The following is a 15,075-nucleotide window of genomic DNA, read 5'->3' as shown; positions in this document are numbered from 1 at the left end:
ACGAAATGTTGAAAATTTCAAAAAAATTCATTATGTTTTTTTTTTGTTTTTTTTCGGTTTTCTTGGTACGTTGTTATTTACCAATCATCCTTCGACCGTGTTGGGTGGATATTAGCAGGTTTTGTGATGAGGTTTTACTGCATCATGTGTTTTGCCAAATGTGCAGTAAGTAGTAAAGGTATGCAAGACAAAATCTCCATTTTACTCTCTGTTTATTTGTGTTGGATTATAATAGGTAATCCCAGTTGTGGTGGTACTATGTTTATATGAAATTTTTATATTGTTTTCTCATTTTGGAGGAATCAAATCACTTGAAGCCCAGTTAGCAATGTTCAACTCTACCCAATTAACTGTATGTATATGACACATTGAGAGAAGCACGAAATGCCTGACCGTAAAGGATCTCGAGCAAACTGGACATTCCCAACTGCACACAAACTAGAAATAATACAGACACATTTCAAAATGGAAATTAAATATTTTCAGCATTGTTAGAAATTGAAAACATAGATGCTTTAGTTAATGAATTCTTCTGTAATTTATAGCTGCACAAATTTATCTAGCCTTCTTCCTGTGATTTTCACGCCAATCCCAATGAGTTCCCTTTGAAGTTAAATTTATCTCCAAGTTTTAATCTGGAGGAATTGTGGCCCTTGTGCATGTGATTGATTTTGGGCTCCTGAACTGGATTAGTTTGAGCTTGTTCACATTACCATTATACATACAATAATGATAGTATGCCCCACTCCTGAATCTCTCATACTAAACCTGGTCATATCTCTGCCCCCTGTTTGGAAAGATAGCCGTACTTGTACCCATACCCAAAGAACCCTGTAAGTATCACCGTGCCCATGCAACCTTGTTAATGCTTGCAACCATAATAATTTATTCTGAAACAAATCAAGCTATTCATGATGAAAGAAGAATTTTTTAATATACCACATCTTATTTTTTCTATTCTCAAAGTTTTTGTTCATCCTTCAAACTCATGTTTAAATGTAAGGTTTGAATAATTTTGAAAATCAAAGGATATAGACTAGAGGTTTTTATAATACTTCTTAACCATTATTATTATTATTACTTTTTCATCTCATCTACTGAATCTTGAACTTAAGCAATTATTTTTTTATCTCATCTACTTAATCGTGACTCATTTACTAGTTTCAGAACATGTCAGCTCATAAAAATAATCTTAAATGCTTGCTCTGCTCCATTATTCTCAAAGGTAGTACCTGAAACATTTATAAAAATTGGTCAAGAATTTTTTTTACTGTCCTCAAATATGATTGAAATGGATTTTCTTTCTCAAGAAAAAAGAATGAGACCTAAAAAAATGTCATGATCTTATCAGCAAATGATCTCAATAGAAACTGAATTGAAAATATAAGACACTTACCATATGCATTTGAAGGTTCTACTTCTAACCTCAAGGCATAATGTCCACTTTTTTATCCCATTGTAGCACAAAATATTCTTCAGAACATTACGATTTGTAATTCAAATTTTGAACTTTCTAAAAGGATTAAAACCATTATGATTCATGTTCATTATGTGAAAGAGGTCCCAATTTCCACAAAAATGGTAAATTTTGAGATCAAATCTAGGAGGGAAATTAAATTTTAGCTCAATTTATAATTAAAGAGTTTTTAATATAATTTTAGAAAGAAATAAATGCAAATGAAGGATCTAATATAAACAATATATGAGATAATATTACTAAGATGTTTACCAAGAAACACTCGCTTACATGATCTTTGGATGCTTATGTAACAAACATGACACCTCTTCAATAATGTTGAACCAATAATAGCTAGTAGTTACCTTAAAATGAGTAAACTTTAACTAGAAAATTATACCCTACCAAAGAATTATCTATGATACATGTTAGGTATAAGCGAACATGAGTGAAACTCTTCATGATTTCTAGTACTTCTACCTTGTATGTTAAGATAACTTAATTATTTGTGACAATAGTTTGCATACCATAAATGCAAGCAATAATGTACAAAAAAGCTAATAGAGATGTTGAAACTAAGAGAGAAAGTAAAATCATAAAGGGCTTCTCAATTTGCAAAGGAAGTACTCCTGTTGGGAAACCATGTATAATCATATAGAGGTGGCAACACATAGTCATTGCCATTAAAATATATCCTCTATGGAAAATCCCATTCCTTGTTTGAAAGTGAATGTTCATATGTCCCTCTCAAAAAGTATCTTAGATTGCACATTTTCATTAGGCCCCACTTTCATAATCATATGTTTATAGTATTTAACTCCTCAAATCATTCCAATGTCATTTATTGTCCCATATGTATTTAGTGTCTTATAGTTGAAGCTAAAAATTTGAGTAATGTTGTCAAAATTTGGATGTTGAGCAACAGTATTCCATTGAGTGTAATTTATTGTGTAATTAAAATTTGTGACTATAGCTTTCATTCGTGAATATTCTTTGTAACTGAAATTGACATGCTAGTGTATCCTAATCAAGTGTATGTGAGGTGTGCATTATATGGGAGGGGAAAAGTTCTTGGTTGGAGTGTTTATACCTAGATTTTTAAGAAATGGTGTTAGGATAAACCACGGACAGAAATAAAAAAAAACTACATGCAAATATAACCAATAACAAAAAAAATAATAGAACACACAGAAATGAACACAAGGCACCAAGATTTAACATGGTTCACCCAATCCCTGGGCTACATCCACCAAACAGCAAGTTTGATCTTATTACAATCCAGTGATTACAACCTAATTACAATCTGTAATCCCTTACAGCTCAATACCGCCGCAAGAACCAATTTTGCATCACAACACATAATAGAAAAATACCCAACCCTAAGCCCTTTTATACAAGTATTAAACCGCTTTAGAGTTATAACATTTCGGCCATATGTCGGCTACAATCTAGTCACAGTTTATGAAGTATGTACAGTACTTTATGAAGTATGTACAGTACTTTCCTGATCAGTCACCACAATCTAACAATCTCCCACTTGGGGACTGATCAGGCTCCATACTAAACAACAATCTCTCACTTGGAGACTGATCCTGTAGCAATACAACTACCACATGGGGCTCCCACTGGATCAAATCATCCTGGACTCTACTGTTCTTTTATTCATGTTCAGTCTAAAAGACCAACCGAAGCTGAAGAGGAGTTCAGCTTCTCCCTTGTTACAACCTTTGTCAACATATATGTTGGATTGTCATTGGTATTTATCTTCTCCAGCTTTAACTGTCCATCCTCCAAAACTGACCGAATGAAATGGTACCGCAACTATATGTGTTTGGTCTTAGAATGTAGAGCTGAATTCTTAGCAAGATGAATGGCACTTTGACTATCTGTAAACAAATAATTATCCTTCTGAGGATGTCCCAATTCTTCCAAGAAGAACTGAAGCCATATCATCTCTTTGGCTGCCTCTGTAGCAGCAACATACTTTGCCTCTATAGTGGAGAGAGCATTAATCTTCTGTAACCTAGAAACCCAGCTCACGGCTGCCCCACCAATAGTAAAGACATAACCTGTAGTACTCCGCCTGGTATCAATATCCCCTGCCAAATCTGAGTCAACATAGCCTTGTAAATCAGTAGTAGAGCCCCCAAAGTGTAAACACTTATTGGATGTCCCTCTCAAATATCTGAGAATCCACTTGACAGCATTCCAATGCTCAAATCCTGGATGACTCATATACCTACTAACGACTCCCACTGCATGTGCAATATCTGGCCTAGTGCATACCATAGCATACATCAAACTTCCTACAGCTGAAGCATAGGGTACCTTGGACATCTTATCCTCCTCTTCCTGTGTCTTGGGACACATCTCCTTAGTCAATTTCAAATGACCAGGTAAAGGTGTGCTGACAGCTTTAGCATTCTCCATAGAGAAACGTTGCAACACCTTCTCAACATAATCAACTTGAGATAGTGTTAATGTTCTGTTCTTCCTATCTCTACAAATCTTCATACCAAGGATTTGTTTTTCTGCCCCCAAATCCTTCATAGCAAATGCATGTGCTAATTGGTGTTTCAGCCCCTTGATATGATCCATGTTAGACCCAGCTACAAGCATATCATCAACATATAAACATAAAATAATGTAGCTATCATCATCCAACCTCTTAAAATAAACACAGAAATATGAATGACACCTATTATATCCATGCTCATGCATAAAACTGTCAAATTTCAGATACCATTGCCGAAGTGCTTGCTTCAAGCTATATAAACTTTTCTTCAATTTGCACACTAAGTTCTCCTTACCTTTGACCTCAAAACCCTGTGACTGAGCCATATATATTTCTTCATCCAAATCACCATGAAGAAATCTTGTTTTAACATCCATCTGCTCTAAATGCAAATCTTCAGTAGCCACAAGACTTAAAACAGTACGAATAGAAGTCATTTTAACAACAGGAGAAAATATCTCATCAAAATCAATTCCCTTTTTCTGTGCAAATCCTTTTACAACTAACCTGGCCTTAAATCTTTTCTTACCTCCTTCCTCTTCTTTCAACCTATAAACCCATTTATTCTGTAAAGCCTTTTTACCTGCAGGCAACTTGCACAAATCCCATGTCTTATTTTTCAGCAAAGAGTCCATTTCATCTTTCATTGCAGACTCCCATTGAATCTTAGTATCCACCTGCATAGCTTCATCATAACTTTTAGGTTCACTAGGATTAGTAATAAAATAGAATACAAAGAGGGAGAAAACCTTTGTGGAGGTCTAATTTGTCTTGTTGACCGTCTAACATTCACTGGTGTGTGTGGTATTTGTTGTTGCAGTTGTTGCACATCATGAGGAATAGTTGGAACATCAGCTTTTGGAGTATCATCCAGCACTACATAATCATCTTCTTTCTTCTCATGTTGCAGCAACAGATCTTTGTACAACACTTTCTCATTGAATATGACATCCCGACTTCTAATAATTTTAAGATTTTCAAAATCCCAAAGCCTATAACCAAATTCATTAATGCCATATCCAACAAAGACACATTTCTTTGATTTAGCTTCTAGCTTGGTTCTATTTTCAGAGTCTATATGAGCAAAAGCTTCACAACCGAAGGTCTTGAGAAAAGAATAACTCACCTTCTTACCAGTCCATGCTTCCTCTAAAATACCACAGCCCAAAGGAGTAGAGGGACCTCTATTAATCAAATATACTGCAGTATTGATAGCCTTCGCCCACATGTGTAAGGGCAACCCAACATGCAACCTCATGCTCCTTGCGCACTCCATTATAGTCCTGTTCATGCATTCAGCCACTCCATTTTCCTGTGGAGTCCTTGGAACAGATTTTTGTCTATGAATACCATTAGTGGAGCAATAATCTTCAAATTCATGACTGCAATACTCACCACCATTATCAGATCTGAGACATTTTAATTTCTTACCAGTCTCATTTTCAACCAAGCATTTCCATTTCTTAAAAGTTTAAAATACATCAGATTTCTGTCGAAGGAAATAAATTCATACTTTTCTAGTTGCATCATCAATAAATGTAACATAATAATGAGAGCCACCAAGGGAAGATACCTAAGTCGGTCCCCATACATTTGTATGCACAAGCTCTAATTTCTCCTTTTTGTTTTCCTTCCATGTCTTTACAAAACTCACTCTCTTTTGTTTTCCATACACACAACTTTCATAGAAATCCATATTCACACATTTTAGACCTGGTAAAACTTTCCTTGAATGAAGTACTTTCATACCTTTCTCACTCATGTGCCCAAGTCTATTGTGCCACAGCGCTGTATCAGAATCTAAGTAGCTATTTGTTCTCCCTGCTCAACTGCAGTAATTGTTCCTGAATATTCATTTTTCTCTGAAACAATCAAAGTAGAAGGAACAATATGACCTATACAAAGATATAAGGTGCCTACTTTCACACCTTTTGCTACTACAAGGGAACCTTTTGAAACCTTCTAATTTTTATTATTAAAAGTAACTACACAACCCTCATCACTGAGTTGCCCTGCTGAAATTAAATTTCTACTTAGTTTTGGAACATGTCTTACCTCATGTAGTAGCCAATGATTTCCATTCTGTAACTTAATCTTAATTTTTCCCTTTCCAACAATCTGACAGGGTTCATTATCCCCCAAATAAACAAGCCCAAAATCCCCTTGGACATAATCAATGAAATAACCTCTATGAGGTGTAGCATGAAATGAGGCATCAGAATCTAAAACCCATGAATCATCAACACTCGCTAAAGACAAAAGCAAAGCATCCTCTTCGGATTTGTTACTTACCACATTTGCCTCTTTGTCTCCATCTGATTTATCTCTTTCATTTTTCTTTCGATTCCATCAATCTTTCTTTTTGTGCCCTGGTTTCCCACAGTACCAGCAATCATTTGGTCCTCTCGATTGAGACCTCCTCCCCTTTGACTTTCCTCTTGATTTCCCAAGATTTTCAGAGTTACTTCCTCTTTCAGTCATTCTGCCCCTGCTTTGTGCATTTAAAGCACTTCCTGATGTAGATCCACCTGAGGATTTTCTACGAGTTTCCTCACTTAAAATAACATCGATCACATCATCATATTTTAGGGTACTAGATCCAGGAACAGAATTACTCACCGCCATTACCAAGCCATTCTAGCTTTTAGGAAAAGAACACAAAATCAAGAGAGCCCTAATTTCTTCATCAAAATTGATACCCACAGAAGATAATTGACTAGTAATAGTATTAAACTCATTTAAATAATCTGCAACAGATCCACCTTCTGCCATTTTCATATTAAATAAACGCTTCATGAGAAATACCTTGTTTGAAGTGGAGGGCTTTTCATACAGTGTCGCTAGGGTTTTCATCAAATCTTTTGTCGTCTTTGCTTTTGTAATATTAAATGCCAATGATGGTGCCAAGCATAACCGAATGCTTTCGAGTGCCTTTCTATCCAAAAGATCCCATTCAGCCTCTGACATAGTTCCCTAATTCTTGGCTTTTCCTTCCAACGGCTTCCATAAATCCTTCTGATATAGATAGTCTTCCATTTGCATCTTCCATAACTGGAAGTTCTGCCCATTAAACCTATCAACCCTCAACTTACCCTCATCTTCCATCGCTCCCACTCAACTGTGAGACTCCCACTTAACCGTGAGACTTTCCTACAGAGGATAACTAAAAGACAACCTTGCTCTGATACCACTTGTTAGGATAAACCACAGACAGAAATTAAAAAAAAAAACTACATGCAAATATAACCAATAATAGAAAAAATAATAGAACACACAGAAATGAACACAAGGCACCAAGATTTAACATGGTTCACCCAATCCTTGGGCTACATCTACCAAACAACAAGTCTGATCATATTACAATCCAGTGATTACAACCTGATTACAATCCGTAATCCCTTACAGCTCAATACCGCCGCAAGAACCAATTTCGCATCACAACACATAATAAAAAAATAGCCAACCCTAAGCCCTTTTATACAAGTATTAAACCACTTTAGGGTTATAACATGTCAGCCATATGTCGGCCATAATATGTCAGCTACCATGTCGGCTACAATCTAGTCACAGTTTATGAAGTATGTACAGTACTTTCCTGATCAGTCACCACAATCTAACAATACAATTGTAGGGCCCAGTTGTCGTTGCACCAAAAGCCATGACTGTTAGTGAACATGGAACACCACATAATTAACCACCTGTGGGCAGGGGAGCGCATCGCATCACCCAACAATCTCCCCCTTGACGCGCATACCAGGTGCTTACGCAGGTCGAGAATGCACCGAGGAGATTTGAACCCATGACTAGGCCAAAACTAGGCTCGAATACCAATTGTAGGGCCCAGTTGTCATTGCACCAAAAGCCATGACTGTTAGTGAACATGGAACACCACATAATTAACCACCTGTGGGCAGGGGAGCGCGTCACATCACCCAACAAATGGTACATTTGACTTAACACAAGTGCTTGGTTGTGTGATATTATTTTTAACAACCACATGTACAAATTGGGCATGAAACTATAGCATCATTGTAGAATGATAAAAGTGAAACACAACAAGTTTGTGTTTTTTTAACTAGAAAATTGGAGAATGTACATGTTATATTTTATGTCATAATTCCTTGAGTGAATTAACAACCATATAGAGATATAAATAAACTGGATTTGACGTTCTTGGTTGGGCCACAAGTATATCTTAGACCAAGTGCCTTTAGAGTAAAATGTGTGGGCAATCACACTGTAGTATTTGATGTCCCTACACTAACAACATTGACTTGGAAAGAGCTTATGAAATTTATTGGATCTTGGGTCCAAGAGTCAATCACTCCACCTTTGCAATGATTAGCAACCTACTGGTTACAAGGTGTTCCATGAAGGAAATCCACAATAGTTTGATTTTTCATGTACAATGATATGGAATGTTTTCCTTAAATATAGAGAAATATTTTTTTGTGTTTCATGGGAACTTATCATTGACCAGATCACTTATTTCCTTGCCCAAGTACATCCCAAGGTTCATCCAAGGATTTTGGAGATTGAATTTATTTGTACATTTCTAAAAATTATACGTACTCACAATGGACACATAGCAATTTTGAGTCCATTGAATGACATCCCATTTGATTTGTATGTTGTGATTTGGATCTAGTGGCTCATAAGCACCAATTGGGTGGAGTGCAAATATTAGAGCTAAAGTAGATACCAACAATATATGAGATGTGAAATTCCATCTTTTGTAGTTGAGTCCCTCTATGATGATGGACTTGTTAGAGTGGGGTTGTCATTGTACAAAAAGACCAATCTACCAATTCTTGATACAACCACTCAAATTATAGTAATTAGGAGGTGGTTAAGCCCTTGTCACAAATCCAAAGGGGAGTGCTAAACAAATTTTCAACAATCTCCCCCTTAGGGTTACCTGAAGTTTTGAAAATTGGAACTTGTGACCAAGCTCTGATAGCACTTGTTAGAGTGGGGTTTCTATTGCACCAAAATACTGATTTCTTAATACTCAATACAACCCCTCAACTTATAGTACATAGGAGGGGATTAAGCCCTTTTCATGAATCCTGAGGGGAGCACTGAATAAATTTCCAAAAGGTGACTCCTAATCCAAAGAAATGTCTTACTTTTGATGATCAACAACCCTTGATTTCCTACTCAACTCTATCTCTTCACCTCTATGCCCTCCCAATATTAAGTCCATTAAGACTAGGAAATGATGGGAATGATGATATATGAAAATATGCTCCAACAATGATTGATGTAGCGATAGAGTGGTCACATTGCTTAAGAGGATTTGTTTCTTCTATTTGAAGCACATTTTCTACCATGTTTGTACCAAGTTTTTTCTGAAACCACACAATAGAAGTTTTTATTTTAGCTCACATATATCCAATGGTGCATTTTTAGGTTGTCCTCCCATGTGGCCATGCGGCCTTATTCTTACTAAGTTTTTTATGCTCAAGGTAAGGTGATTGTTAGCATGAATGCTGATGGTATTTGTTGGTGTAAATAGGTATTTACTATTTACACTTTACTTAAGTTTACTTAGGTTGGTGCATTATTTTATTATTTTGCATTTTTTTATTATTTCTCTTTATGAGACACTTAGGAGTTTGTGCATCTTCTACAGTTGTCATGTAGACAACATAGAAGTATGCAACTCTAATTATGCACATGGTGTCTACACCACAGGGGTTTGCATCATTCACTGAGTTGTCATGTAGACAACACAGTTTTTCGCACTCCTAATTTAGCACATGCTATCTACAACATTGATGTGTGTGTTTCACCTTTGTAGGCTTATCCTCTCATCATCACACTTACTTTTGTGCATAATGGAGGATAACCCATATCTAGTGGACATGTGCCTGGTTGTTGGACTTATCATGATGCTAATTTCTAGGCATTCTAGATGCATCTCAAAGGCCTTTATATTGAGGCACTCCTAGTGTACTTGTACATAGAATTGAATACTATACAGTCATTCTGATCATATTGTGGTCTAATTTGTGCTTGTTTTTTGAGTTTCTTGGTCTTGGGTAAATTCTTCCCTAAGGTAGATTCTTACATGGTATTAGAGCTAAGGGAGATACTCATCCCATAGCCATTGGAGACCTTGTTGCTTCATCTCTTTAAGGAACTCGATTCAGATTCAGAGCATCAGCTATAATTGGGAGCATCTAGAGCCGAAGCAAACCTCACCATTGCATCCAGAGCGAAGATTCGGTGAAGATTGACTATAAATTTGCCTATTTTAGGCTATAGTCAACTGGGAGGCAAATTTTTTTTGCAAATTGGAACCTGAAGGCCTGATCTGCAAATACGGGTATGGTCATTTAGATCTACAATTTATTTTTCAGATCAATATCAATTTAATTTTATCATTCATTTCTCTATATTTTTTGATATTTTTCAAAATTATTTTTTTGCCCACTCAGGCGTACAAAGGAAATTTTTTTTTTAGCATACAAGCTTGGTGTCTGCACGCTAAATATTAAGGAATATTCCCTTTTTATTCATAGGCCTTACACAATTTCCCAGCGGCCAAATCTACATTAAGTCCATAGAGACCTAGGGAAATGTTGTTTCTTCACATATACCGGTGACTATACAAATCTGGTGCCTCTCAAATTTCTAGTAGTCAACATCCGAAGGGGCATCCGTTTGTTTGATAGTGCCACTGTTTTATTTTTAAACTGTGCACTGAGCGCACATCCCATGAATGTGGGACTAGTAGTCCCCTCGCTAGAATTTAACACTAGCTACCATCTGCAAAAAATTGGTGATGCCTTTAATTAATCCAGCATCGGCAATATATACCACAGCCGCAGAAGAAATCTGGCACCTGCAAACATTTTCCTGGTAGCCCGTGCAACAGTCCGGTATACTTAGGGTGGTTTCTGACCATATTAAATCCATGCACAAACATCATAAGTATTCCCTATGCCTATGCCATGCAACAGAGCCTGTAGATGCCACGCAAAGGCTCTTAATGCACTCAGACCACATAGATTAAGTCCATGGTGGACCACAGATCGCACCACACGGGAATGTACAATTTGCCAATGCCATGATATAGCCTAACACATCATCACCCATAGGGCATAACCGCACTGCTGACATGACATCCAGATCCTACCATGCAAATGTACACATCTGTACAATTCGTACAGGACACATAATCATCCATACCGAGTGACATCATCATAGGCCTACGGAGTCACTGATGTCAGCAAATCTAAGCCTAAAATTGATGATCATCTTAGCATCATTCCAGGGCATTTTTGAACTACTAAGACGACCATTTGGATGTCAAATTTAACACAATATTTTCCTCTGTAGACCCCTCTTCATTTGCAGTTTTGATTTTGGAGCTCGACTTCAAATAGCCATAACTTGGTCATACAAACTCCAAATCAGGTGCAATTTTTTTTTTTTTGGGTAAAATTTCCCGAATTTTTTAGTGGCACAACTAGTTTCTAGTTTTGGTGAATGGGTTGGTCAAAAATCACAATTTTTGGTGACTGTACCTATCTAATCTTACTTTTTGCAACTTCAAAGGCATCATACAGGCTCATCTAGACTCCTTTTCAAGTTCCATTTTTTTGAAAGTGTATATTTTTTTGTCTAGTTTTTAGAACTATAGTCAGATTGTAGTCTTATTTGGACAAAATTATCACTTTCAGAGATAGGTCTTGTTTTGCATTGTGATACTTCACAATTGATGTATTTTTTAGCTACATTGTAATAGTCCAAATTTGAATTCTATATAGAGGTTGTAATAAAAAAAATTAGAAAGCCCAATTTGTCCATTTTGGCAAGTGGCCCATTGTAACACACTATATATAAAGTGCCAAAATCATTTGGGGGGGGGGATTTTTTGATTGAGTGAAAAAGGGGGGAGTGTGTAATGTGTACTGTGTCTCCTTTATCTTGTGTTCTTACACTATGGGTTCTTTTTCAAAGTTAACTCCACATAATTATTCTACTTGGAAAGAAAATATTAAAGAGCCATTAGTAGAAAAAGGTTTATGGCGTTATGTCACTGGTGCAACCAAGAAACCTCCTACTGATGTTGATCAAGCTCATAAAGAAGACTGGGAATCCAAACAAGAGATGGCCTTAGGAGACTTGTTGAAAAATATCTCTGATCTTGTCAAATTTCACATTAGGAAGCTTATAGATCCAATAGATGTTTGGGATAAACTAGAAGCTTTGTATGGAACAGTAGATGAATACATGGCTTACACAATAGAGGATAAATTTCTCAAGTTGGATCCTAGAAATTTTGACACAATTAAAGACTATCTTACCCAAGTAGAAATGTATAGGGCACAACTAAACGATTTTGATGAACCCATTAAAGATGGAAAGATGATTAAACACATCATGACTCATCTTCCACCTAAATATGCTCCTTTTGTTTCTAGCTTTAATACACACAAATTAACAATGGGTACTGCCTATGTTAAGCCTTTATTCAAGAAATTTTCAGAAATGTTAATCCTAGAACATGACAATTTAGTGGGTATGGGAATTCTCAAGTCTTCCAAAACTAAAGCCTTGGGAGAAAATGAAGGTAATTCAAGTGGAAAAAACTCAAACAAGAAGCAAAAGCAATGGAAGGCTAAGCCACAAGATGATACACAATAGTCCTCCTCAAAATGACAATCTTACACAAGTCAATCTTCTTCCACTTAACATTCATCTTCACAATAGATAAAGTCTTCTTCCAAGAACAATCAAAAGGGGAACAATTCCAACAAGAAGGAGAAGAAAACATGTTCCTATTGTAAGAGGAATGGACATGAAGAACATGAGTGCAAAGATAAGCAGATTGATGAATTGGTAAACATTATGAGGAAACAAAAAATTGATATTCCAAATACATACAAAGACAAGGGTTCTTCAACCACTTCAAAGGGCAAGGGCCATGCTTTAGTTGCAAGTACTAATAATGCAGAGGAATGGATTCTAGATTCAGGAGCATCTCATCACATGGGTACTTCAAGGAAGCATTTTTCCTCTTTAAAAACTTCAAATGTACCTTACATCTATGTGGGCAATGATACTCAAATTAAAGTAGAAGGTAAAGGGAATGTTGAGTTAGAGAATGGTGTCCTCAAGGATGTACTTCATGTTCCTTTCCTTAGCACCAACCTTCTCTCCATCTATCAAATCACTCACTATGGATGTGGCAACAAAGTAGAGTTCCTCCTCGATACAGTAGTGGTGAAAAATCTGAAAGATGATTCAATGGTGGCGATTGGAAAGAAAACCATGAGACTAGACTTTATTCTTTCTCACATTTTGTGCCTAAGTCCATGTCTCTTGCCTTGTTGACTCATTCAAACACTCAAAGTAAACTATGGTATGAAAGATTTGGACACCTTAATTATCACTACCTTCAGCAATTAAGCAGCAAGGAAATGGTCATTGGTCTACTTCAAGTCAAGTTTTCAGAGGGAGCATGTCCAAGTTGTGAAGCAGGTAAACATCTCAAAGAGAAATATGACAAGGGGAAGTCTTGGAAGGCAACTACTATTCTAGAATTGGTACATAGTGATGTAGCTAGCCCCTTTCCAGTACCTTCTTTTGGTAAGGCCCGCTATGTTCTCACATTTATTGATGACTTTTCAAGGTACACTTGGGTCTTTTTCCTTGGTCATAAGAGTGAAGTCTTTGACTACTTTATCACATTCAAAGCTCAAGTTGAGAAGAAATATGGGAAAGCCATCAAAATACTAAGGACAGATAATGACAGAGAATATGTCAACTCTAAACTTATAGACTATTGCACACATGAGGGGATAGATCTTCAACATTCAGTTGCATACATGCCACAGCAAAATGGTGTAGCTAAAAGAAAGAATAGAACCCTTAAGGAAATGACTACTTGCATGCTTCAACACAAGTCTCTTGATCAAGTGTTTTGGGCTGAAGCCATGTGTTGTGCCAACTACATTCAAAATAGAATTTTGCATAAGGCCTTAGATGGAATAACACCTTTTGAGGCATGGTGTGGCAGGGAACCAAGTGTTAAGCACTTCAAAGTGTTTGGTTGTCTAGCATGGGCTAGGATACCTCCACAAAAGTGAAAGGCATTAGAACCACAAAGTAAACCACACATATTTTTTGGATATCCTAATCATCTCAAGGCATATAAATTAATGGATCCAGAGACTCATGAAATTTTTTATGAGAGGAGTGTTCATTTTGAAGAGACATGTCCAAGTTTGGCTTCTTCAACTCCTCCTTCTTCCTCCTATGTGGATAGTGATCACAATGATGAAAGTGACTTAGAAGATGAAATTTCTCCAACCTTGACTCGCAGGACACCACCTTCACAGGGTCAACAAACAATTAAGGAAATTCCTTCATCTTCTTCCACTAAACCTCATTGGGCACAACAAACTCTTGATGTAGCAGGTTCATTGATGGGAAATCCTTCAGATACTCAGAGGACTAGGTCATAGCACAAGTCATTTCCACATGTATATATAGCCATTGCTTCAAATCCACAGTCTTTTAAGGAAGCATCAAGGATTCCAGAATGGGATATAGCTATGGAGGACAAATACAATTCATTGATGAAAAATAACACATGGGACTTAGTTTCCCTTCATAAGGGAAGAGAAGTGGTTTGATGCAAGTGGATCTATCAAACCAAATTTGCAGCGGATGGAAGTGTTGATAAACATAAGGATAGACTAGTTGCCAAAGGTTTCTCGCAAGTTCCAGGTATTGACTATATAGAGACTTTTGCACCAGTTTCCAAGATGAACTCCATTCGCCTGACACTAGCAATTGCTGCAGCTCAAGGTTGGGTTGTACACCAAATGGATGTTAAGAGCGCATTTTTGAATGGTAAATTTCATGAAGAAATTTATATGGAGCAACCACAGGGGTTTGTCAAGGATTCTACTATGGTTTGTAGATTAAAGAAGTCTATTTATGATTTAAGGTAGGCTCCTCGAGCTTGTTATGCCAAAATGGATTCATTCCTCCTCTCAGTAGGTTTTAGAAGATGTAATTCTGATTCAAATGTTTACATTCTTCAAAAGGATGACTCTCACTTGATCTTAGTGCTTTATGTCGA

General features: G+C 36.7%; 1 pseudogene; it reads right to left on the bottom strand.

Annotated features, from left to right (window-relative positions):
* Positions 1-1,954: 1,954 nt before the first annotated feature.
* Positions 1,955-10,884, bottom strand: LOC149554389 (COBRA-like protein 1 pseudogene; annotated as a pseudogene).
* Between the last annotated feature and the right edge of the window lie 4,191 nt (positions 10,885-15,075).

This window comes from Cupressus sempervirens, chromosome 5, assembly GCF_028749045.1.
Source record: "Cupressus sempervirens isolate cs-2001-9-10 chromosome 5, ASM2874904v1, whole genome shotgun sequence".
Taxonomy (NCBI): domain Eukaryota; kingdom Viridiplantae; phylum Streptophyta; class Pinopsida; order Cupressales; family Cupressaceae; genus Cupressus; species Cupressus sempervirens.
The sequence above is the reverse complement of the archived record's forward strand: the minus strand, read 5'-3'. Positions and strand labels throughout refer to the sequence as shown.